Consider the following 26,406-nt stretch of genomic DNA (forward strand, 5'->3'; position numbering starts at 1 on the left):
GAAAGGGGCATATGCACTTTACACTGTTCCCTTGCAAAATGTTTAAATACATTGACATCTTCAACAGAATTGGTATTTCCAAGCTCTAATGTTGAATAGCACTGTTTTGGCACTTTGTTATTCTACACATCCAACAGCATGCAAATAGGTTTTAGCTACTACATTTCTATCTTTGAGCAAGTGTGTGCAGCTGAGCAGCCAAAACTCCAACAGCAGATTCCTGTCTTATCCACCAGGAAGTCACTGTAAATCATGGTGTCAAAGAGACCAAGCAGCAATCCTGTGTTCCACACCTCAATCAAAGGCTCATCAATATTAATGTACCCTCCTACTTGCATGCAGAGCCTAAGAAAGGCAGCCAGGCACAGCTCAGCTAAGCAGGTATGTTTGCAATAGCAGAACAAGGGGGAAATTTTTTGGTTTTGGGTTTTTTTGCTTGTTTTCTTTTGTTGTTTTTCTTTTTAATATTCTTTCACTTTCCATTAAATACCCAACATAACTGTGACAGTACATGCATGTCCTTGGGCAACAATTTCAAACTTACAGACTGCTAAACGTAATGGATGTTTTACAGACCATTGTGTGTGTGTAAATATATACATGTACTCGAACCAGCCTAAAAAACTCATTTTCTCTTGATCAATCCTATTCCCAAGAACAGCCAAAAACTGGAACTTACAGAGAGAACATAAGGAAAATGGCAAACATACTATTCCTCTGTATTTATCCTGCTGAAAATAGGTAGCTTAAGAACTTGCTAAATAGATCAAAGAGATTATATCTGGACTACTGTGTTTGATCCTTTTTTCAGCCTACTTATGCCTTTTATGTCCCTCTAGGAACTTGTGGCAATTTACTTTGGTCTGGGTGAAAAATAAATTCCTCTGTTTCTGTGTCTGGTACCCCATTCCTGGGTTTGGGAATATGTTTAGCAGAAACAACACCATTTTCTAAGACAAACACCACAATATGTCAGTGTGCTGATCACACTCCATCCCCCTCTCTCTTCCCCTTTTCAACACTGTGGCTGTCACCAGGAAATTATGACCCTGGAAGAGATGACTCTCCTGTCAGCTGTACAAGCAGACCATTTGCCCACCAGGTTGTGGAAACACCCATTAAGGAAGGCTACCAGCATGTGAGATATTGCCCATAAAGTCCAGCAGCTGCAAGTCCTAAGTGGGATAGAGACTGAACTGCTACTGGGCAGGAAAACCCAGGACCCCTGGGGGTCTGGAGCATCTCTGCCATTGCCTGCTTCCTCTGAGATGTAGTGACTCCTGTTGCTTTAGGGAAAGTCGGAGCCTAGACTGTGGTTATTGCATCACACATGGATTACTGAGACTTGCACCCAAACTGTAGCAGTCTAGGTAATGAAAAGGCCTAAAAAAGCAAGAAAGCTACATTCTACCAATTGCTAGAAATTCTGTTTAACTGAAAGCTATGATAATTGCTATGATAATTGCTAAGGATACTCTGAAAGCTATGCTAAGAGTAGCTAAGCTGCACTAACTGCTAGAAATAGTAAATAAGAATAACCTATGTTGATTATTAAAATTTTAATGCAATAATAAGGTTCTAATTATAACTACAACCCTGCAGCCAATCCTTACTCTGCCAAAGATCCCCAAAAGAACCTGCATGTCCCTGGGCAACAATTTCAAACCTACAGAGTGCTAAATGTAATGGATGCTGTACAGACCACTGTGTATGTATACACATACATGTACTCGAACCAGTCCCTGCATACTTTCTCCTTCTGTGGAGGTCATGCCATACTTCTGAGCAGCTTTGCCTCTCTGCTCTGTCTGTTTCTGGTAAAAACTGATTAAACAAAAAAACCCTAACTAATGCCAAAATTTTGCTATATACTGCAATCATCCATTCCCATTGGGAGGCACATGTTAAAGCAAATGTGAAAAACTTTTTGGAAGTTTTCCACATAAGTACAGACAGCTGAAGATGGCCATGCAGCTTGAATTCAGGTTTCTGTCTTTGCTAAATTTTTTGTTGTACTTGAAATAGGAAAAACAAACAAACACCAACAAAAAAACTGAAACAGTTAATTTCACTTTATTTGTTATAATACTTCCATTCATGGTTTTCCATATATAGGGCAACAGTGCTAGGATATTCCTTATTCAAAGTAAGCATGATGAATTACAGAAATGAATTAAGTGTTTTCAACACAAAGTGGCCTTGGGAAAGCATAATTTGAAAGAAATATGTTAATTTTGAGATGCTAAAAATCATACAGGTTCCAGCACTGGTAGTAATTGTGCATTCTGGAGTCATCTGCAGTGCTCAAATAGAAACCTAGGGCAGACCTGTCTGCTGGTTAACAAACTACCCCAGCACAACTTACACAGTGAATGAGTGACCAAAGGCTTACATTTTATGCTGGAAAGAGCCATTTCTGTCACCATGGAACACAATTTGCCCATTCCAGGATACAGTGTAGTGCTTTCCCTTGAGCCTCTATATGGCTGTCCAAATTGCCTATTTCCCAAAAAATATATGACACCCATTAACATACCACAAAGTTATGTTAGTGAACATACTACAAAGTTATGCTTGTGAACTGTCAGGTTCCAACACTACTTTTCCCTTCTGCAACGACTAAGAAAGGTGGATCTGTCTTATTTTGAAGCCTAACTTAACATGCAGCATCTCATTATACCTAAGTAGGTGAGCCAAGGAGAGCTTGGAAGCTTCCAAGAGTGCTCTGGTTGGAGTCTGAGCAGTGACCTCATCCAGATCCTGGTAATTTGAGAAGGGAACAAAGACATGTGGGTGAGAAGGGTTCTCATTTGAGACAGGGAAGAGTTCAGAAGTGGAAGACAGACAGACACCACTCAATCTAGAAATGGCCGTAAGGTACAGTGTCAAGTTTGCCAAAAAAGGATAAAATCTGTACTGCTGGGCCCAACAAACTCTGTCAGTTCCCTGCCAGACCTTGCTACTGTCCTACCCAAAAGAAATATGTGCTCCAGACATGAATTTACAAAACTAATTTGCAAAAAAACTGAGCACTTCTGGATAAACAGTTAAACAGTTCTATTCACATGTAAGGAAGGACAGTCTGCTAAAAAAGGACCTCAAACCCTAGGACAGGTTCCATTTTGCTTCAGGGACAATACATCCCAAAATATGCCAAATGTAGGCATCTTTGGGCTCATATTACATTCTTGACCATTTGAAAAGTGTCAGCTCTTTAGATCTTGCAAAGAGATGCAAATTCATATGAAGTGACAGAATTAGTCTTTAAAAGATCATCCTGAAGTTTGAGAAAAAAACAGGGCACACAGAAAATGTCTTGCATGCAAAACAAAGGCCCTCTCTTCCTTCAAAACTGTCTGTCTTAAAGGAGAGGTGCATCTGTCTCAGACTTTGGCCACTTGACAAAATAATATTAGACCATTTAGACCAAATTCCTGTTTCTTTCATCACAGTTTTCCACTTTCTGGCTTGATATTACTTAATTCAAATAGTCCGGTTCAAGACACTAAAAAGAAAACTGAAAGGGTAAATAGCCAACAGGAATGAGCAATACACTAGCACTGCCTGAGGCACTTCTGGTGAGAGGAAACTAATTAGCTTAAAGATGCCCAGATGAACCCAACAAGGGACCCACTAAGTCCCCAGGCAAAAGATCTGGAAGATGTAAGATATTAAGAGGTCAGACCTATCATTTTAACAGCACAATACAAAGAAATAAAACTTGAATCAATGATTCAGCAATAGAAAATCTTTTTACAAATACTTGTCTGAGCATTTAGGTTCATCCTGAAATTACAGTCACACTGAGAATTTAATTATGTTAATATTATGGGAGTTAGTAACTTCAGATTCATTCATCTTTTGATTTTTGGAGGCAGAGTGGGACAGGAGGAAAGAAGTGTTGAGCTACATCACCATCCATTTAAAACAAGTAAGCAAAAAGTAAAAACAAAACAAAACAAAACAAAACAAAACAAACAGGTTAAAAGAGGAATAAATAAGAAAAACTTGGCAAGCACTGTAAATTGAAATAACAACTCCTTAATTTCTAAAGGGCAGGAATTCTGAGGGGTGCAAGGAATCTATCAAGGATTTATTATTGCAGACAAGTTTGCATGAATCATGCTTAGTTGCTGATGGAAGTACAAGAGCATAAAGCTCCAACATATGTCAGGAGGGCCTCAGAAGCAGAGAGCCCATCAGTTTTGCATCATGGTCAGCCTTGTTGTTCCATCTCCCTGAGTGTCACTGAGATCTAATTTTTCAGCAGCCTAACATTTCTACCAGTTTCTAACGTTTTTATTGGCCCCTGGGACCTGCTCAGAACAGCCCAAGGAAAACAACAAAAGAGGGCCCTTCAGGCTGCTGCCACCAAGAAGCTGTAAGATGTGTAACAGCCCTGCACAAATCACTTCAGGTCTGTCAAAGCACACCCAGACAGCTTAACTTGCTCAGTCCCCGTGTTCCCTGGTGCTCTTATATTGCATACCATAATAGAGGTCACTGACACCAGCAGGGCACGCTGCCCTTTCTTACATATAAATAGAACATCTTGCCAGATCAGGCATGACAGCTGCCTCCACCTGCTGGGAAGGGGCAATTTTATCATGGGAGGTTTTGCCTGTGCTCTTCTGCCTATTGACAGCAGTCTCAGGAGAAAAGGGCATCACCAGCAGTGCTTGGAGTTTTGCAGCGGTACCGGCACCGGCCACTTGTGACCAAGCAGGAGCCCTGTGGCCAAAGCAGCCACCAAGGGCTACTGACCATGGAAAGGCTCAAGAGAAACAGGTTCACACTCCCTGCAAAAGGCTGAGGACGGCAAGCCCTGTTAGGGAGATCTGCATACCTGTGGGGTCAGGGATCCCTCTCACTGCTCCCAAACCAGGGCACAAGCTAGAGGCTACCGGGGCAGCCACAGGAGAGGGGCTGCAGAAAGGCAGGGATGCTCAGAGGCTTTGCACAGGAGGCCTGGGGGAGGAACAGCTCCCTGAAATGTGGGTCAGCACATGCAGAGAGGTCCCAGTGGGCATCTTCTAGGCTGGGTATCCTTTCAAGGATGCTGCTGCAGAACAGGCTCTTCTGATTAATTTCAAGGTAGCATTAAAGGGCCTTGGGTGTAAAAGGCAGCACAGAGTATAACAACACAACAGACACCTATTCTCTGCAAGACTTTCACAACATTTCCACATTGTTTGCATGCTCTTATGTGATGGTATGAGAATGAAGATATTTTGCACTGATTTTGCTAAGAATTGTGCCATTGAATTATTAGCAATAATTTCAAAGTAATTAGCCTTAAATAGGTTCTTATCATAAATTTGTTGATAAAGGTTGTTTGGGGATTAGACACAACTTTAAGTTATTTAGGGAAAAAAATCTTAACTTCTGTTTAGAAAAAAGTCCAGGTAAAAATTTTGTTTCATTTCAGGAATATTGGAAAAATTTGGGTCAGGCTGTTATTAAAGTAATTTTCTTTCCTTCATCATCTCAGCATTTTAAAAGGGTAAAAGCTAATATATTGCTGGAGACAACATAACTAGTTTTAATTATTGTCATGTATGGGTTTATTTGTATTCTAGGAAGCACATCAGTGTATATTTCAGTCTCTGTGAATTTGTTCAAATGTTGGAAAAGAAAATCATAGAATCATTCAGGTTAGAAAAAACCTTTAAGGTCATTGAGTCCCATGGTAAACATAACACTGACAAATCCATCACCAAACTATGTCCCTAAATGTCAGAGTTATACATAAAGAGATAGTCATAGCACTTGCCTACTGATTACCTCGACTTTAACTGTTTGAGGGTTATTTATTCTCTCTACTGATGAGAGGGGAGTCAAGGGAAAATTTGTCAGCAAAATGTGATGTGAATGAATTCAACCCTGTGTGCCAAACACTGTGCAGTTCTCTGAATTCAGGCAGAGTTCATTTGAGCAGAAGCTGTGCATTGGGGATTAGGCTGTTTTTGTTAGAAATGCTCATAAAGCAGAACCGACTTCAAATGGTAACAAAATTGAAATTAGGCGCTGTGAGAAGATCAAACATCTGTATCTGAAGAAATAACTAATGATATTGTTTATATTCTTCTTCATTTTAAGTCTAATATATACCACAAATTTTCCTTTACCAGAATAAAACCTTGAGTAAAAACTTTAAGGGCAGAGGAAGCTAGACAGGAAAGGAAAACATCCATAATAAAACAAAGCAGGAATTCCTTTAATAAAATTAGCAATCTAGAGTTACTGTGCACATGTATGCTCTGTGCATCTATATCCTGATGTGCATATATGCCTATTTTCCTAATGCCTCTAATGAGTGTATAGAAAGAATATGCAGGAAAACAGAAACAAAAAAGGAAATATAGGACAATGGATGATCTTTTTTTCAGTTTGACACCTTGAATGTAATAGGATTTGGGGAAATTAATCCCGGTTTTGATGTTACATGCAGCTTTCTGAACAGCATAATTTCTTCTAAATGTTAAGTAACTAGAGCAGACCCTTATTTTGTTTAATTCCAGTTACAAATTATTGTCTAGGTTCCAGCAAGGATTTTAAGGCAAAATATTTCTGCACACTATAGCTAGGAGGAAGAAAAAAAGCAACAGCACAATACTAGTAACCGAGAAATTACAATTTTTCTCCATGTAAAACTGGAGGTATAAAAGACAATAGAGTCTCTGTCTCATTACATATCTTAGATAAAGTCAAACAAATGGCATGGGAATTGTTTGTCCAAAGTGACTTTGAGTTCTCATTCCTTGATATGCAGATCAGCTCTCATGAACTGGCATAACAAGTTGTGTTTTCATGGACATGGTGCCAGGTTTTAGTATTTATCAGTTCTTGAGGCAAGTTAAACAATGGACCATGAAACATTGGAGCTTACTTACAATCAATGAGCCAAAGTCACAAAAAGATTTCTAAAACTGTCCCTATATGATATATAAAATAAACATAATAAAATAAACGTAATAAGAAGAATACAGAGTTTTGAGGCTTTTTCTTCATTCTCAAAAACTAAAATTGTTCAACGCTTACATAACAAACAAGGGTTAAAGTACTAGTGCTGAGTCTGGTCTGTTGAATACAAAAAGTGATGCTAGACATGCATTCTTGTTTCACTTTTAAATCTTAGAGATTGACTCCAAATTTTTTGTTTTAAAATCTGGTCTCTTTAATGGCACCTGATGTTTGTGTGTGGTGGGCCTAGGCTGTCTGTCAAGTGCCAACCAAAACTGCTCTCACTCCCCCTCTTCAGCAAGACCGAGGGAGAAAATAAGATGGAAATGTTGATGGTCAAGATAAGAAAAGGGAGATCACTCACCAACTACCATCACAGGCAAAACAGACTTGACCTGAGGAAATTAATTTAATTTTATTACAAACTAATAACAAAGTAGGATGGTGACAAACAAAAAACAAAACCAGCCTCGCCAACCCTCTCCCTTCCTAGGCTCAACTTCACTCCTGATTCTTCCATGTCTCCAATTTTTTTCCCCTTTCTTAAAGATTTTGCCCACATTGGCTGATGGGCTCAGCTGTGCCTTGCACTGAGTCCTCAGAGAGGCCAGCCCACAGCCCCAGCTGACACCCAATACACACTGGTGGGTTTAAGACACATGAAAACCTGTTTCTTTGGATCTTATTTACCACTTTTAAGGAGGAATTGTAAAATCATGTTAATTCATGTTAATCTCCTCTAAGTTACTTTCAAGTAATTTTAGATACATCCAAAGATCTCCAGAGAGGTTTATGAAACAGAAGTCACAAAGATGGATCTGTGTCACCCACCCTTAAAGCTTTTTTTTTTTTTTGTGCAAACATAGCATTTTTCAGAGAGGAGAAAAGTCTTATAAGATATCTGTGACAGAAAGTGGTGATTCAGAGGGAAGAAGGGGGAAAGCAGTGGTTCAGGTGGAGAAAGAGAAACATTTTTGCATTACTAACATTCTAGTTCCTGTCCAGGAGGGGATGAGCAAACACACCCTGGATCATGGACCCTGAAACACTGACTTTTTGGAGAACAGACATGTGAGGGCTGTGCTATCACACCATGCGGATTTGTGGGGTTTATTAACTGCTGTCACTTTGTGAGGTTTATTAACAATACTGCAGTTTCACAGGAGGAGTTGTCCTCTGCAAGACCAAAGTAAAAGCTTCTGATAGTCCTTCCAGGAGATTAATCTTTCATTGAGCTCTCAAAGTACATTGCAGGTACAGATAGTTTTCCATACAAGCTAGGAGTGTGCTCTGGGTTGCAAGGGACCTTTAATTCTCATCTAGGCAACATCCCTGTAATGAGCAGGACATCTTCAACCACACCAGGCTCAGAACCCTGTCCGACCTCACCTTGAATGTTGCCAGGGATGGGATGTCTACCACCTCTCTTGGCACATGTAATAGTCTGCTTCAACTTTCATAAAAGGTTAATTGCCTTCTACATTCGGAATAGCTTCAGTAAATAAATATATTTGCTCTCTAAGGAAAGAAAATATGTAAAATTTTCACAAAATTACAAGTATCCTAAATTAATTGCAGCCTACGGATATATTATTTTTCAAGAGACCAATGATAATTCAACATTTCTTTGTGATACCCATGCTATATAATCAAAACCACAAACTCTTTTTTTACAGTTTCAAAGCCGTTTTTTGCCCCACATCTTCCCAGCACCTATGTAAATTTGTAGACAGCCCAGTCACACCCAAAAGTGTAAAAAGTCAAGAAGTCAGTCTCTTGTCCGGGCTGCTCTGTCCTCTGTGGCACCACAAGAGCCACTCGGAGCTGGAGCAGAGTGGAGCATCCTTTAGAGCCCAAAGCCAGGGACAGCAGAGAGGGCTGGGCTTAGCCCAGCCTGCAGACCGGGAAGCAAATCACAAGTCACACTGCTGTGAGAGGAACAATTTATTTCACACACTGGCTCACTGCAAAGGCTCCCATTGTTGTCATTATAGTGCAAGAGTGCTATTGTTATTACATTGCAAGGGTTCCATACTGCTGGAGTTTCACACCTCCTTGATGTTTCTTGTAGGCAGCTCCTCCAGGCACTGACTCCTCCTTGTCCTCACAGCAGCCACTGACTCCAGTTCCCTCAACCACCCAATCCACTCTTTTATAACACTCTTCTGATTGGCTACAGCTGGGCCTGTTAACGTCAGGCCTGCTCCTAATCCTTGATAATTGGCTCAGCTGCAACTCTTTAGGGGGTAAGATTACATTCTATACCACCTTCATTTACCCATATTGTATCCCCCTACATCCCATAACCTTGTCCAAGGATCCCACCTCGGCAGGATTCCATCTCCTGCTGCGGTGGGAAAGAGGGGACAGCCAGCCACAGGCGCACCCACTACATCCCCACAGATGGTGGGGTGGGGGTGCTGAAGCACAGCTCCATACAGCCCATGGAGCGATCTGTACAGCCGGGCGGGCACGGCAGGGGCACCGAGAGCGGCTCTGTAATCGCCCCGGCCCCTGCTCCGCTCGCAGCTGCCAGGCCGGGACGGGCCTGGACAAGCAACGGTGCCACTCCTGCCCAGCCCCTTTCCCCTCACTGCCCCTTCCCTGCCCCTATCCCCTCACTGCCCCTGCCCCCTCAATGCTTCTGACCCTTCCCTGACCCTGCCCTTGTACCCTCACTGCTCCCATCCCTTCACTACGCTGTCCCTTCACTGCCCCTCTCCCCTCAGTGCCCCATCCCTTCACTACCCCTGTCCCCTCACTGCCCCTGTCCCTTTCCTGTCCCAGCCCCCAGCCCCGATGGAGAACGGAGGGGTTTCCGTGGGTTCCTGTGGGCCCCGGGGCGCTGCCAGCAGGCACGGAGCCATTGGCACCAGCACGGGCTCTGCCAGCAGGATCAGCTGAAGGACACAGCGTGTGGGTCCGCCTGTGCCCCGCAGACATGTAACATCACCTGTGAAAGTGTGCCCGATGTCTGGGTCGGGTTTAGCCCTGAACGCCAAAATAAATTTTAGTTTCACACATAGAGTGTTCCATAAAGTGTGGAGTGCTATGGAACTGCCAGCACAGGGAGCACATTGACCTGCTGGAGAGAGTCTGGAAGAGGCCATCAGGATGATTAGAGGGATGGAGCACCTCTACTGTGAATAAAGGCTGAGAGAACTGGAATTGTTCAGCACAGCAAAAGAAAGGCTTCAGGAAGCACCTAATTGCAGGCTTCCATTTCCTGAAATAAAGTTGGAGAGGGACTTGTGATAAGATCATAGCATCATAGGATATAGAAGGGCTGGTTTGGGTTAGAAGGTGTGGGGGATGGAATGTAAGAGAATAGAGATGGTGCAGAAGGCAATCTCACCCCTGAGTTGCAGCTGTACTAATTACCAAGGATTAGGAACAGGCCTGCCCTTAATAGGCTGCAGCTATGTCCAGTAAGGATGAGTGCTATGAAAGAGTGGGTTAGCTAGTCAAGAAGAGCTGCTGGAGTTTGTTGGTTGTGCTGCAAGGAGGAAGGAGTCAGTGCTGTGAGGAATGTGAAATCACCAAGAAGGTATAGAAGTTTTTGTAATAAGAGAACAACAGGAAGAGTTGTTCTCTTATTACAAAAACTTAACGATCATCAAGCTCCCTGTTGTGGAGAGTTGGAACCCATCCTGGGTTGGGTGTCCCAGAGCAGGGTGCAGTACTCCAGGGGGGCTCTCATGAGAGATCTTGAGATCAGCTTTTAGATGAGCTGATCAATATATTAAATAAGATTTTTCATTCATGTATCACCTGCTACTTTCAAATAAGAAATGTGAAATACATTACTACAGCATTATTAAAGCAGCAGTGTATTTTTAGCAGACAAACTCTAACCTGTTGGATTTATGTGCACCACATAGTGCTCCTGGGAGTACAGAAGTAGATTGCAGGGACAGGATTTTGACTGATATGTGCAACAGACTGTCAGTGCATCTGATCCTCAAAAACATCACCAAGCACTAGCACTTGTCCCAGGTGTTGTCCACCCATTTGGACTAAGCACACTGTTGTCAATTTGCTCTTCCTTACACAGGTCTGTAGTCTGAGGAACAGGAGGAGACAGACTTGAATCTATTGACAAATTAGAGAAAGGCAAATTATAAGGGCATATAGAGAAGCATTTAGCTTTTCTAGCTAACACTTGTAAGTCTGAATGACACTTTTGTTCATCTTAGTTTTCAATGAGACATTTGGTTCCAGGCCAGTAATTTTTTTATATCAGTTAGCAGTACTAGATGTATGCTTGTGTCAGAAGGTCGGGGGCTGCAGTATATTTTAAAAACCATATTTTCAAGTAAAATTGTTCTTTTTTTCCTTTTCTCTCTTAAGAGAAAAAAAGGGGAACCAGATAGTTTGAATTAATCTGTTCACTCTGAGACTTCTCTGAAAAGATAATTAGATTTTGTCAAAACTTGACAAGATGTTTTGGGTGGGTTTTGCCATGTTGGTTTTTTTTCCCCACACCCTACAGAATTATGCTGTTCCATCAGGAGTACAGTGTTTCACAGGGTATATCAATTCCAATGGAAAGGTTTCTGTATGGCACATTTTTGTCACTTGTGGTCCATTTTTTGTTGTTTCCAAAAGAAGATGCCAAATTAAAAAGTAGAAGGATCTTTCTAATTTGAAAACAGACACTTTCACATAATTTCATTTGTGATGTTGATATGAGGGGTTTGGCTCTATTTCAGCACAAAGCAGAAACACATGGCAAAATGAACTTGTCATTGTTCAGAAAGTTCAACTTAGAAATCATAGATCTGTGCCAGCATGGCACTTGTGTGGCTGAGCATCAACATAAGCACCTCTTTATTTGCACGCACCATGGCAGATTCTTGGTCCCCTTTTAGACCAGATTAAATAAGAAAAATATACATATTAGTTTAGAAACAAACATATATAGACCTTCCTTCTGAGGCTTTTAGTTAAAAGGCTGTAGCTGTTCTGACAACTTCCATGTGGCTCAGGCAATGGTTAAGGGTGAGGGTTTAGAAATGCAGGCTGTATTTTCTTATTTCCTAATCAAACAGTGGATGTACTTGTGTGTCTTGGGATCTGTATCCAGAGCACATGTCTGTGCCACATGAATCTGTCAGATTGAGGTACATGAAATTAATGTCAGCTGCTGCCCTCCTCTCTGGTTTCTCTGACACTGGTGATTTCAGGCATTTTATTGTACCCATGCAGCATTGTTGCTCCTACAAAAGAAGCCCCCATTTCAGATGGAGATCACTGACTTGCCCAGCCAATACATCCCCAAAAAACTGCAATGCTTTGCTGAGCTGGTTACCATGTGTCTCTTACAAGCATTTTGCGTTCAAAGGGTCTTCCCAAGGGTAAAAAACCCCCCCAGATTCTTGCTGGTTATAGCCTTCTGTCACTGCCTACCATGTGACACAGTGCATAGACACAGTTTAACTACAAAGGGGTAGAAAGCTGTTATACTTTACCCAAATCTGAGAATTCCTGGATAAAATTCAGACAAAGTGTCCTATGCCAACATAAAGAAGCAGTGACAAGAAGTGAGGGGAAAAAAAGAAACCCTAGCCCAGCAGTGAAGGTTCAGCAGCTGGCTTCTAGAGCAAAGTATTGCTTGGCACCTTGTCTTGCAAATCACAGAAATCCAACGAATCCAAACAAATAGGAGATCTACTTGCAAACGTATTTGGAGTAGATTTCTATCCACCACTCATCTCAAGTTGGCATATATTTTTTTCTTGTATTGGACTCTTGAGAAGAAAACTAACTTCCCCAGTGAGAAATAGCCACAGTGGTAGTAATTTCAGAAATATCCATGTACGCTTCCCATGCAGCAATATTTTGCTAATAGTTTATCCAGGACTTATGTGACCTGTAAGTTTTACTTTCATATTCTTCTCATGTAGTTACAGGTTTGAGAAGCACAACTGATGGATGAAACAAGAAATCACTGTTTCTCATTGAATTTCCGATGCACTTGATATACTAGATTTATTCCACAGTACAACAGAAAACTGCTCACAGCAGCAATGTGAGTTGGAAGGTGTTACTAAAGTGATGACTGTCATCATTCCAAACAGGGATGATCCCATTAGGGCTAATAATAAAAAAAATCTAGCAAATATATAATCAGTACATGGAGATATGTTTCTCTAGGCTAAAAAAACCTCTAAAAACCTCTTGCTATAAACAACTCTAGCTCTGCTCCTAATGTACATTTTCTTTCTACATGCATTCCAAGGTCTCATGTGCACACAGAAGCCTGCAGCTTACATTCAAGATAACAAACAAATGGGAAACCAATGTAACATAGCTAAAAATAAACAAATCTCCCTTTAGTGCTATTGTTGCTGCAGTGTAGCACTATTCACATGCAGAGTGGACTGGGAACCAGTTTGTCTCTAACCATCTTCCTCTCCAAACAGACCTTTCTTTGTCTTCCCTAGCAACCATTTTAAACAGCACAAAGGCAGAAGATATATGAGCCTCCTGAATACAAGGGTTTCACACTTATGTAGCTGTTGCTAGACCCAGCCATCACTGACAGAAAGAACCAGGACAGCTGGACCAGCACTTGCGTGCGAAGGTCAGGCACTGTGTCAGTCACTCTGCCATCACGTGCTACTGCAGTAATGGCTTCTTCTGTTTAAAAGCAGTTGTCAACTGTCAAGTGGTATTTATTTCTTCACTCAGAAAAAAGTGCTGTACTAATAACACCTTAGAGATTGTTAGTACAACACAGGAAGAGAAAAAAAAACCTACACAAAAACAAACTTAAACCCATAAAAACAGCTAATGTAATTGAAACCTATTTTACCATGAAGGGTACTGTGGAAACAAAAGAAAACATAAATATTTAGTATGATTATGGAACAATCTGTTATAGGGTTCATACATTATTATAGACATAAGTAGACACGTGCCTATTGAGAGAAGAATATGTCTGAGATTCCCTGGTAAGAATTACAGCAGTGCTGCATCTACTCCAAATTAGCAGCAAACGAAGGATGCAAATATTTTTTCTTACATTATTCCCTTCCAGACAGCTCAGAAAGAGCTGAAATAAGACAAATACTAAAACATCAGTAGATTTTGCACACACAGCCTGAGTGCTCTGCAACCTTAAGAACCTGAGAAGAGGGAGAAAGAAGAGTCGAAGAGAAGCTTGGAAGAGAACCCCTGCTTTGCTCTGTGGCAATGTACAATAGGGAAGGAAGAAACTAAGACCTAAAACAAGGCTTGAGTGCTGCTGCTGCTGCACTCTCTGGCTTCTCAGTGCACTGCAAGGAGACTTGTGGAGTGGAAGTCTCTTGACTGCCTTGAGGGATGAGAGAAGTGACAATCCCCAGCTCTGAAATTGTTCATGAGGAGGGCACCACAACAGTGAAAGTTGCCGTGTGTTTTCTAGATGCTGTCTTGCTTGCAAGATTATCTAGTCCAAAATATTAAAATATTTTGTTGCTTTTTAAATCACTGTTAAAGAGGGATTGGCATGAGTAGCCAGTCTATCACATTGCACTGGGAACTACCTTCACAAGAAGAACAAATATTTGTCTAAACAGACAGGAATTGATGTCTGAATTCTAAATAAGTTTGAATGTCTTGATAAACAAACATTTCTAGCTTTCCTTCATCTTCGTTGCCAAGGAAAGAAAAGTGATTTGTTTTATATCCCCAAACTGAGTTTATAGCTTTTAAGAAAATCTTTCAGAAATAGGTAATAGCATAAATAATTACAGAAAATCACTCTTAGGGGAAAAAGATCAGTCTTAAAATTCAAACAAGACAACACATTAATATTTACAGAAGGAATATGGAAAGAAAAAAAAAAGGGAAGGGACAAGAATTGCACAAGGGAGAGATTGAATGCCAATATAATGATAAGCTCTGTCCTCCTGCAGAGCAGCAGCAGCTGCCTCAGCCCCTGCAGCTCTGCCTCTGGGAGAAGGCAGGAGAATCAGAAGCTAGTAAGATGCTGCAATAATTTTATTTACACACTTTTACACCCATCTGAGGACAGAACTGGTCAAAGAAGACTTAAAGACTGTTCCTTTAAATAACATTTTCATGTCAGACTTGCAAACATATGATGAAATACATTTTCTTCCAGAAAAGACTAGTAAAAGGACTGATGCAGCAACTTTGCTTTTCATAATGCTTCTGGCAAAGACCACAAAAAAACTCAACACTAAACTCTTGTTTACACAAAGGCATTTAGTCTAAGACTAATAACTTACTCAGGTACAACAAAAAGATGCTGTATTATTGCTTCCCTTCCCTAATACTATTGTACAACAAACACTGAATGTTTCCAGGACATCATTTAATGGCAGGCTCTAGCAGACACAATGTATTTTATTAATAACTTGTCTCCAATTTTGAATACAAGCTTTACAGTGGGAGACTCACTGGATGCTGAACATCACTCTGACTTTAAAAAAAGAAATAAATACATAAGGTAATAAAATTATAAATCATTCAGAAACCTGTTTGGCTTTAACTTTTGCACTAAATATTTGGAACTTATTGACCTATCAGTGCAAAAAAAAAAAAATAGGTCCACAGAATAGTTCCCTAAACCACCAATCTCAAATTTTAATTACCTGAGAATGAAAAAATTATGCTTTTCAGAAAAAAAAAAAAAAAGTCACCGACTGCAACAATAGTTGGAATGTCCCTAAAAGATCTTTTTTTTTCATGAAAAATGGACCCCCCTCCCCATTTGTTTAGGCATTTCTAAACTTTTCATCAAAATTTAGTTTAAATACACATTTTTTTCTTTTCTTCTGATTTTCAAGTGGGAATGTTACCAAACTAATATGCAAATTTTTCTGTTCTTAAGCTCTCATTTAAAAGAACAAAACAGAATTTAAAAGTTCATAAATATCCTTTATAGCATTGTCCTAGGGTGACGTTGTGATGTTATCCCCAGCCATGTGTTCTGTTTACGCTGGATATTCTGTGCTGTGCCTCCAAGACAGGCTCTGAAGAGTGAACGTTTTGTCTTGTTATCAGTTATCAGCCTGCTCACTCCTCCACAATCGGCAGGACACGGAGACGGGGCCGTATATGGTGCTGCTTTTGCATTTTGCTCTTGCTTTCACTTTGCTCTTGCTTTTCCTTCTGCCCATTAGTTAGTTCAGCAAAGCAGTCTGAATTTTTCCCTGGACTGTTTTTCTTTCCCTTTTTTTGGACCTACTTGAACCTGCTCCGGACTGGGACCTGGGAACACCGAGAGTTTGCACCTTGTGGCTGCAGCAGCTGCCCCAGCACCGGAGGGACTGAGAACAGAGCAAGCACCTCCAAGAGAGACTTTCTGAATTTGTCATCTTTTTCAGAGTGGTGTCATCCAGTATCGTTCATTTTGTGTGCTGGGGGGTGCTGTGCCTGTTAAATAAACAGGCTCTTTCCACTTCTCTCCAAGGAATACTTCCTGAACCGGTTGGGAGGAGGGGCTGTGTGGGTTTGCTTCCTGGAGGGACCCCCTTTGGAGGTTTTCTCCCAAATTTGCCCTAAACCAGGACAAGCATTTATCTTAAAAACTATTTTACTACTCAAATTGACCATAGTCAATTCAAAGCTTCTCTTGTTTTCAAAATATTCAAAGGTTATGTATCCCTATTGACCATTAATTTTATGTGGGTTTAAAATTAGACTAAAACCACTCAACATTTTTGCCAATTTCTTTAGCACAATGTGACATCTGCAATATTTGCTGAATGAGGATTTTAGTCCCCACTCAATTTCTGCAAATGCAATGAGTATTCTTCCTCCATTTCAAGGATTAATTTTGCAAATGGCCCTTTAAGCACTCCAAGCACAATGGAATAAGTCAAAAATAAATCTTTCAAGTGCAAGAGGCCAGTGCAGATGTGCAAGAGGCCAGTACAGATGTGCAAGAGTCTCAAATGCATTTCATTCCCCATGCTGACAGTCTTATCATGTCCAATAAAAAATGGCTGTTGAGACCACCACATTTGTAACATTAAGCTTCATCTTCTCTCCCAGCTGGAAGGGCAGTCAGGTAATGCAGCTATTTTATTTTCACCACAATTCTTTTGCATGCCTGGGCAATGCAGGCAGAAGGCAGAAGTGATTGTCCACCCATATCTCAAAGCAGACCAGCCCTCTAGTAAGGATTTTGGGGGGTTCAAAATACCTCCCTGCGAGAGCCTGGGAGTTCCTGGTGCTCCCAATATTCAGTTTAAGCATTATCCCACATTGTTTCTTCTGCCAGTGCTTTAGCTATCTCTCCCAGTCTTCCACCGCCAGACTTGCAGAAACCAGACTCTGATGTAACAGGATCAGATGCTGGAGCTAGCAGAGACTGGCACCACTCCTGGGGACACAAAACGAGCAGGATGACTGCTCCAGCCCAGTGCCACACATGGGCAATAAGTGCTGCTGAGTTTGTGCACAAGCAGGCAGGGTTCCGCACCATTTTACACCTCCTTGGGATTTTACAGCTAGTGCAGACCTACACAGCACAACAATGAGCAAGACATGGCACCACTACAAAGGATGCAACACCACTGCAGTCGGCAGGAATCCCTCTGCAGCTGGGACACGTGCTCTCATTTTTAAAGAAATGTCTGGATGCAGTCCTTGGTTTGTTTTTGAACCCTTACTCACTGGATATAAAAGGCTGATTTGCTATTCCCATTTTCTATTTAGTTTTGTAATACTCAGAAAAAATGTGTTCAGAAGTTTCTAATGGGTTGGACACCTTGAAGCTCACTGTAGGAACTGGAGTGAGAGAAAGAGACTGCAGGCAGAGCTCAGAGCCAGGGCTCAGAACTATCGAAGATTGTTTAATAGCCAAAGGCAAAAACACCCCGAAGGTCAGTGATGCTCCCCTCTCTATTTCCTGAAAGCAGATGGTGGAAGAGTTTGGAATTAATAGCCCTGCAGGGCCCAGCTTGGCACCAGCTCCCTGCAGAGATGATCAGCCTTTTCTGCTGACAGCCTGCGAGACAGCGCTCCATCCACGCGGCAGTGTGTGTGCCCAAGAACCGCCCTGCAAATAAATCTGGCAACAGATCACTGGATGGCATCAAGTGCACTGAGAAAACTTGATTTCTTGTTTATAGAAGATTTTACTGTGCAATTCTGTGAAAGTCACTGATTCTTTTTTTATTCAGTAATTCTAATAAAGAAATGTGCATATCAAATCCAGCCCCAAACAGTGTTTTGCTCCAATGAACAATGTAGCAACACAAAACATTGCTTTTGGTAAAAGGCCATTCTCTCCTCTCCTACACACACTTAAAATTAACTGTAAATGTCTATATTTAGATTCAAGAGCTAGTTCAAAATCTTTTCTCCTCATTAAAATGTGATAGCATTTACTGCTACCTAAACATATCCTTACCACTCACAGAAAAATTCAAGACCTCTACGGTTTTTTCTTTACTGTTGTCATCATAATGATTACCAGTAATTAGATGCAAGAAAACTAATTAATGCCAGTCAACAGGGTTTTTTTGGAAAAACTTTTGTTCCTTCAATGTTCTTTTTTTGTTGTCCAAGATAATGTGTTCCCAAGTAAGGCTGAAAGATTTTGACTTAGAAGGAGACAGCTCAAAGACAGACTTGGTTATCTAAAGCTATGCCTGTATTCTCATAAAACCTGGGTCTGGTGCTACGGTAAAAATAGTGTAATCTTTCTCCGTTCTTATGTGATTGAATTAAAACATTACTACGTTAAAATGACTTTTCTGATGATAAAATTTATTATTTCTACTTACTTCCTGAAAACTTTGAAGGAGAACAAAAGTAACCCTGCAGCTAAAAAATAAGCTCCACAATGCTAAATTAAAGGAGTTCAATCTAGTCAGCTCATAAGGGAAGGATGAAAGGTGAATTGTCATTGAATTTAAATTATTAGGTATGGAAAATACTAGAGGAAAATTACTTTCCAGTCTTGAAAACAAATGCAAAGGATTCAACTGTTCTAACCAGAGCCAAGATGAACAAAATCTTAAAAAGATTAAACTTCCAGACAGTAAGGGAAATTAAACTTCTGCCTATACTTGAGGCAGGAAAAAGGAATTAAAAAGGTGTCAGTCTCCAGTCCTGGTGGCTCTCATTATCCACAGTGGTGGTACAACTGTCCTTTAAGTATAATGACAGCAAAACCCAATGTGAATACAAGGCTTCTACAAAGGAATTTTTTTTTTTAGGTTATCCCTCAGCAACAAAACTTCTGTAAAAGAGTTTGTACATTCAACTGTTCATTTACTTTTATAGAAAGTTTTGTAGGCAGAATATATGAGGTGATAGGCAGTCCAGCTGTAATGCTACCAAGGGCAAGACCATGTAAATCACATAAACTTTCATGTTGTATGCCATAAAATTACACATGGTTAACAGCTCATTCAGACTCACTCTCATCACAAGAGATTTAAGATTTAATGTTCTAGGCAGGTCAGAAGTAGTCCTAGTAAACTGTCAGCAGCAATTAAGAGGTTGCCTTTTAAAGGATTTTTTTTTTTTTTTGGTGTAGAAATTCATTGAGGATACGTGGAAACGTTTAGTTGAAGTACTCCTAGTCTTTTAGGAAGATGAATTGGAGATCCATTGGTCCTAGGAGCCACCCATCTAGGTCACATAGCCCCCAGGAGAGTCCTCCTTGCTGCCATCCTCATCTTACCTCCTGTGTTCCTTGAGAAAAAACAATCTCTGCTACCAGTCTGCAGCATTATCTGAGCAGCTTCCCATATTCTGCCCAGCACATTCCCCTGACATTCAGGGTGTTTCTGTACTCTCCTCCACAAGAGCCTGATTTTCAATCTGCCCTGCTTTGATCAACAGAAGGATGCCCTGAACACAGTGGGAGTTAGCAAAGTCCAAAGCAAGGTGCCTGCACTCTCCGTTCCAGAAAATATTTTTAGTTAGCGAACAGTGAAGAGCCATGTGCAGAAATTCAGCACCTACCTGTGATCTAGCTCAAAGTCTCCCAGGTCTACACACAGAGTTCAGCTGTCTCAGATTTGTCACCTTTCAGCTGCAGCTTGTTCTGCACTATGCCTCTCCAGAGCCCACAGAATGCCCTATTTCATGTTGCTGCCGCTACTTTGTGCCCACCACCTGACTTCCACTGCTGGCATGTTTTGGAAATAAAAGCCAGGAGAGACAGTAGACTCTGAAACAGGAAAATATGCAAACTGCAGTGTCCAGCAGAGATGTAGTATAAAAACTTTTTATAATTTTTTCTCCAGACAAAGACTAATGGAGAAAAATTCATATAGCACTCAGTTTTGGGGGTATTTTAGTACCTGAAACATACCACCCAAAAAATGCAGTTACCAAGAAGTCTCAATAATAGCAAAAACTACTCCTGAAATCATGGCTCAAAATTGAGTTACCTCTGGGCTTGAAAAACAAAACCGACCCAAAAAAAAAATTTTTAAATGTATTTTTCAAAACAATCCAGGCATCTACTCTGCACGTCAGTTGCAATCCACTATTAATACATCACAGCAGTCCTTCTCTCCAGCACACAGGCACTCTCCAGGCCTCCTGACAGCTCTAATCCCAAGGGTTCTGTCCCACCAAAACTAAAATACTAGTAAAAGATCAAAGCCAGACCTTAGAAACTCAGTACTGCTCATGAGGAACCTTGCATGCCCAACAGGACTATTTCACAGCCCTTTGTGAAGCAGTAGTTCTGATTAGGAATATTAGAGAAACAGAAAAAAACTAATTATAGTTATGATTTTAGTGCCACAAATTATTTTTTATTTCAGATTATTTGTATCATTATTAGTCTGCTGAATTATTTCATACATAACATAATTAAATATGCTGTCTTAGCAAATAAAAAGAGCTAGAAAATTTAAAAAATAAAATACATCCTTTTAAGTTCCCTTCTTCCTTTTATAATTTATCTGAAGAACTCTTGGTTGAGCATCTCTTCAGATCTTCATAAAGTCCATTGCATAGTCTATACGATCTCTGTGAAGTACTTCTCTCTCATCTCCTAACATTCTGCTATAAAAACAAAAGAAGAAAAATACCACAATCCTCACATGCAATGAACAAGATAAACCCCCATCAAGAACTTGCAGGTTAATCTGGTTCCATAAATACAGCCTTAACATACATCCAGAATCCCTTCCCCTGAACTTCCAGAGGGGAAAATAAATAATCAGTATCTCAGTGGAAGGAAGAGGATGTGAAGTTTTAGGAGGTTGTTTTGTTTCTGGATTTTTTTAATTGGAAACTTGGTTTATCAGAGCAAAGCAGGCATTGAGCTTGGTGGGATGGCTACTGTAACTCAGTAGTAGCCCCTTCCCACAGGAATCAGCTATCAAAGCTGTCTGGGAGAAACTCTGTGCCATTCCTACTGGGAACACAACTAAAAATACCAGCCCAAATTAGTAGCGTGCAAAGACAGTCATCGAGCACCTTAACACCTTCCTGACAGAACACACGCAGAGCTTCTATTCAACTTTTATTACCATGTACCCGAACTGGGTATCTGTATTGAACCACAGCAGCTCAAACTATTTTTAGGCTACTGCTGGGAAAAACAAAGAAACAGCAAAACAACAGCAAAAGTACTAAAAGGAGCCCATTCCAAGAAGAGTTCTTCTCTCTTTCACATATCCAAGGAAAAGCTACTATTGCCTTTTTCCTAACTTGGAAGTGAAACTTGAGATAATTTTAATAAGGAGGTGATATAAAAGAGGGTCTTTATTTGAAGGCTTTCAGGAGCAGGTATGGAAAGATGTCCGCAAAATTTCACCCCCACCAGGGGTGAATGCACATTAATAGGTTTTAGGAAATTAGCATAATTGATAAAAAGCACCAATTAGGAGGACAAGTGGTAATGCAATTCCCCCCCAGGTCAAGTCCCTTCTCTGGAGCCCCCTTGAGCACTAGATGTACTTGTCCATGAAATGTATTTCCAAGAGTTGTTCTCAGCCTTGGTTCCCAAGATTAACCAAGACAGGACAGGGGCCTTGTACCCCAACACCCCTTGGGGCTTGGAGCTCTGGAATTTGTTTTGTCTTTCTGCTCAGAGAAAGGCCATGGAAAATTACTGGGAAAATGAGCTACTAATACAACAGGCTACAGAGCCACAAATATATGTGCAAAGAATACAGAGAACATACAAAAGGGGAAAAAAAGGCAGAACTCAAACCAGCATCACTACAAGTAGCATATTCATGTATAATCACTGTAGCAGCATCTGGAATATTCTTCAGAAAAGGTGAGGCTTTGAGACACTAAGCTTTGCTGCACTGTCTTCAACTCCACGGATTCTTTTTACCTTCCTATTACCAATAGACACTATTGAAAAATAGACCATATGTAGTCATGAGACTACTTATAGTTTCTTCTGCAGCCACAGTTGCTCCTGTATCCCGGCTCATTTTTAACTTTCAAAATCCAAGTCTGCATTTACAACATGATTTTAATAACAGAAACTGATGTGGGTACCTGACAGAATTTCTCAGCTTATGGCTGATAATTTATAGTTATAAGTGACACTGTTTCACCTTACCGGTTAGTTGCTTTTGCTTTTTTCCCTGAGCCCATTTGTGCCAAAGCACTGCCAAACAGGAATGTGGCAGCTTGGGATTTTGCTAATTCAGAGGGTGCTGGTGTTTGGCTGGGGTAGGAGAAGGAAACAGCTATTCACTGTGCCTCTGACCACTGGGAGACAGTGGCAACAAAGCCAGCACTGACTGTCAACCTGCCACACTTTTCACATCACTTTGGTGATATGAAATTACCTGACTGCTTTAACTGCCCTTTCTTCTGGGTTTAGCAGGATCAGCTCTGCCTCCAGCTCCTCTTCCCCTTCCATCAAATGGACACACATCTAGACCTCTAACTGTGACCCTCATCCATAAAATCCTTTTATTTCCTTTCATCATTTTAATATCATTGTTCGTCTCCTTGCCTCCAGGTAATGCCTATGTCACTTCAATGTCGTTTCAGTGTGACTCTTGATGTTGGAGGCTGAGCTGTGCAGGTGACTGAGCATCCCTATCCTCTTTTTTTCAGTACAACCAGCAGCTTCATGGATTCACAGTGGAGAAGTGAGCAGCAGCAAATGCCCCATAAATAAATGCCACCTCCTCCAGCTGTGCTGCTCCTGTCAGCAGCCAGTACTCAGATGAAAACCGCACGTTTGCTTTAAAAAATCAGATACAAATATCAAAAACTCGAGTTCCCCTTCAAATATAAATGAATTGAACTCTTCTCTTAATCACCTCTGAGGATTGTCTGGCTCTACACATTTCAGGGTAGAAGATGGTAACTGCTACACTACTTTGTGTCAGTTTCCTCTCTCCATATCCTTCAGATCTTCTGGGTGGCAGCTAACACACATTCAAGAGAAATGGGAAGAGGAAGGGAACCATCAACATGTGTGTTCCCTGCTCTTTATTTCAAAGTTTTGTGGAACACTGTCTCTTACAATACCCCTCAGGTGAAACTCTGCCAGGCTCTAACAAACTGCTTTGCTCCCAGAGCCATGGGCTGCCTGTGCTACCACGCCTCCAGCCCTCAGCACCGGCTCCTTCTCCTCTCCTTGCAGGGTCTGGCTCATCAAGGGAGGGTAAAAACACCTTTTTCCTTCTGCAGAGGCAGCACATCAGCTGCTGCTGTGCCCCTGCAGTGTGGGACGCGTGCCCCACAGGGACTGCAAGGCTCCCAGCACAGTCTCTGCCATCACAGCAGCAAACACAGCACCAAAACTGCTCATCTGGGTGTGAAATATTGTACGTGAGCATTTCAGCTAATCAATCTAGGACTGATTTAGTTACAAATTTTCAGGTATAAGGGATTCTAAATCCAGACTCTCTCAGTACAGGTACCTGTGCTAAAGCTTTGCTTTAGCTGTGGTAGAAATGCTCATCAGGATGTTGTGGTACAGCTCGAGATTTTGGCATTCAAAGAGACAGGATGGAATGGTTACTGTGTTTAGCAGTCCATCAATAAACTGCAATCTAATTTAAACTGACATTTTTACAGTTCTTGAAGAAACAGGAAAATTAGAGGGTCAGCTTGTTTAATAAAATATGACAGGGGTTTTTAATATGATATTATTCTTTTTTATACTCTTATTAGAAATAATTAGAAATTTAATTAACAATTGATGATCAGACTCACTGATGCCACCATTAGTATCCACATATAAGACAGGCTAAAAAAGGCTTAAGGCTAAAACTGTCCCTAAAAGTAAACCTGTACTAAGGCAAAAATGCTACAGACAAGATTCTCAACTCGAGTTGAAGCTATCCTTCTCTGTAACAGGGTAACATCAACTTCCTCAAACACTTATGGCCTTAGACTGCCTGGCTAGAGTGTTAGGTTAGGCTGCAAAAGACCTTTCTTGTGAGCATCTTCTACTCTCTGTTTAAAAAGGAACCACTAAAGTTAAAAATACTTTAAAGTATCTAAATCCATTCTGAAGTTCTGTCTTCACCTAGCAGTGAGAGCTGTGTCTCATTTATTGCATGTAAAAATCAGCATCTAAATAAAAAAAAACAATCCTTCTTATTTGAGAAGCAATCACAACAGTAGCAGAGCAATGGCTGTACAACAACAATTACTCAAGTGACAATTTAACAAAATAATATTAATTTTGCACTCAAATACCAGTTTGCAGTAGTCTGAGATAGCTGCTTAGGCCAAATGAGGTCCTTCTACCCAGAACAGTAAGGTTCATGGAGACTGATAGAAAATATCTTTTTCCATATTATAATTGTCCCAGGCTTTCATATCTGAACTTCCTTTCAAAAGGAATATCAACCAAACAGCAAATCTCATTGGAGAAGAAAAAAAGAAAGATGGTTATTTCTCTGCTATTCAGAATGAGAGAGAAGCTTCAGCAGACACAGGAACAATTCACTGAAGCTTGTATGTAACTTTGAAAGAATAAAGCTCATGCTTTGATTACAAGAATTACACCATTCACTCAAAAGCTTGCCTGCAGTTAGGAACTTAAAACGTAATTTTTAATAACTGAAGTGCACAGATATGAGCTTGAGACTCTCAAGGCAAAGGAGATTAAATCAATAAAGATATCAACAGCCAGCCCTCCTTTCCCTCCATTCCTGGTACCATCAATCCACCCTAGATGGATTGCTGAGAGATCCTCCTGCATGGCCTTGATAGCACAGCCAAGGGTGGCACAAAGGGAGCTTATCCCCCCTATTTGGCTGTGGGTAGGGGATTTCAGGCAGGGTGGTCACAATCATGTGTGCCATGTGACGAGACCTCCACCAGCACAATTTCCACACCCACTCAAAATCTGTCCCAGGCACCACAAACATGGGGGATACCAATGGGAAGTAGGGAAAGCTCTCCTTTCACTAAATGAAAAATTCTGAGGCCTGGCATGGACTATTATATGTGCCTCATCAATTTTGACTCAAAACCAAATTATTTCATCGCTTGATTGATTATCACAGTGGTAGGAATACATCACAAGGTATAACAAAAAAAAATTGGGGTGAACCTTGACTCCCCACAGGGTACCTTCAGGAAAACTGGCCACAGAACCTAGATATGCATCAGAAGGGATCAGGTTCTGGATTTATAGTCTATTTTAGCTTTTTATACTTTTAAACTTTTATAGAGATGGGGAACACCAATAAATTATGACTCAGTAAATAAGCCAGCATCTTTTAATGTGGAGCTATTGAAATTCTGGAGTTCTGCACAGATGCCCCATTTCTTTCCCTAGGTCAGCAATCACTTATTCTGAGTGCAGGAATACCAACACTTAAAAAGACATTAGGCGCCAAATTCTTTAGAATACAAGATACTATAAAGTCCAGATCTAACATTAGTCCTGAATAATATGTTATGATCAGTTACCTACCTTTACATATATATACATATAGCTTTAGGCCTATAAAGCCTCTGGCTTACTACAGCCTAGGAGGATAACCATGACCGTTTTCTTCCGCATGTGTATTTTAACCTGGCAAGATCACTCAAGAGGAAATTACACTATAAAATGATAAAAAATAATTTTCATGCCAGTCTCTCCATATTTCTATGAAGAAACATGAAAGATAACCACTTATAAAACAATTTCAAATACCAACAGTCAATCTGCTTGCAAAACCAAACTAGCAACCCTTGTTTAATCTCACAGTACGGATCCTGCTGCCTGGAACTCCAAGTGTTTGATGTACCCATTCAAAGTTGGCTTTGCATTTCGTGCCTTGGCTCAGACATATCAGTCTGCACTGTATCAGGCCTGCCACCTTGTAAGGGAGAAGAGTATATTAGTAACACTCATTTCCCTTCCTCCATTGATTAAAAGCTGTGGTTTGTCCCTTCATGGTCTGTGTGATGATGTTGCCTGTTCCCCAGAATATTTCTTGCAATGCCACCAGCATTTGAGGACATATTTCCCAACTGTAAATAGAAACTATATCATTCTGGAAAGTGGAGATGGAGCTGAGGACACTA

General features: G+C 40.8%; 1 protein-coding gene across 12 annotated transcripts in view; it reads right to left on the reverse strand.

Annotated features, from left to right (window-relative positions):
- OXR1 (oxidation resistance 1) overlaps positions 1–26,406 on the reverse strand; it is a 349,896-nt gene that overhangs the window by 169,347 nt on the left and 154,143 nt on the right. The window contains exon 1 of one of the 12 annotated variants that reach the window (XM_058018461.1): positions 7,328–7,342. The exons of the other annotated variants lie outside the window; for them this stretch is intronic. The gene's annotated coding sequence lies outside the window, so the exon portion shown is untranslated. Of the gene's footprint in view, positions 1–7,327; positions 7,343–26,406 lie in introns of those variants that run through there. 12 annotated transcript variants of the gene reach the window in all.

This window comes from Melospiza georgiana, chromosome 1 (assembly GCF_028018845.1).
Source record: "Melospiza georgiana isolate bMelGeo1 chromosome 1, bMelGeo1.pri, whole genome shotgun sequence".
In the NCBI taxonomy this organism is placed as follows: domain Eukaryota; kingdom Metazoa; phylum Chordata; class Aves; order Passeriformes; family Passerellidae; genus Melospiza; species Melospiza georgiana.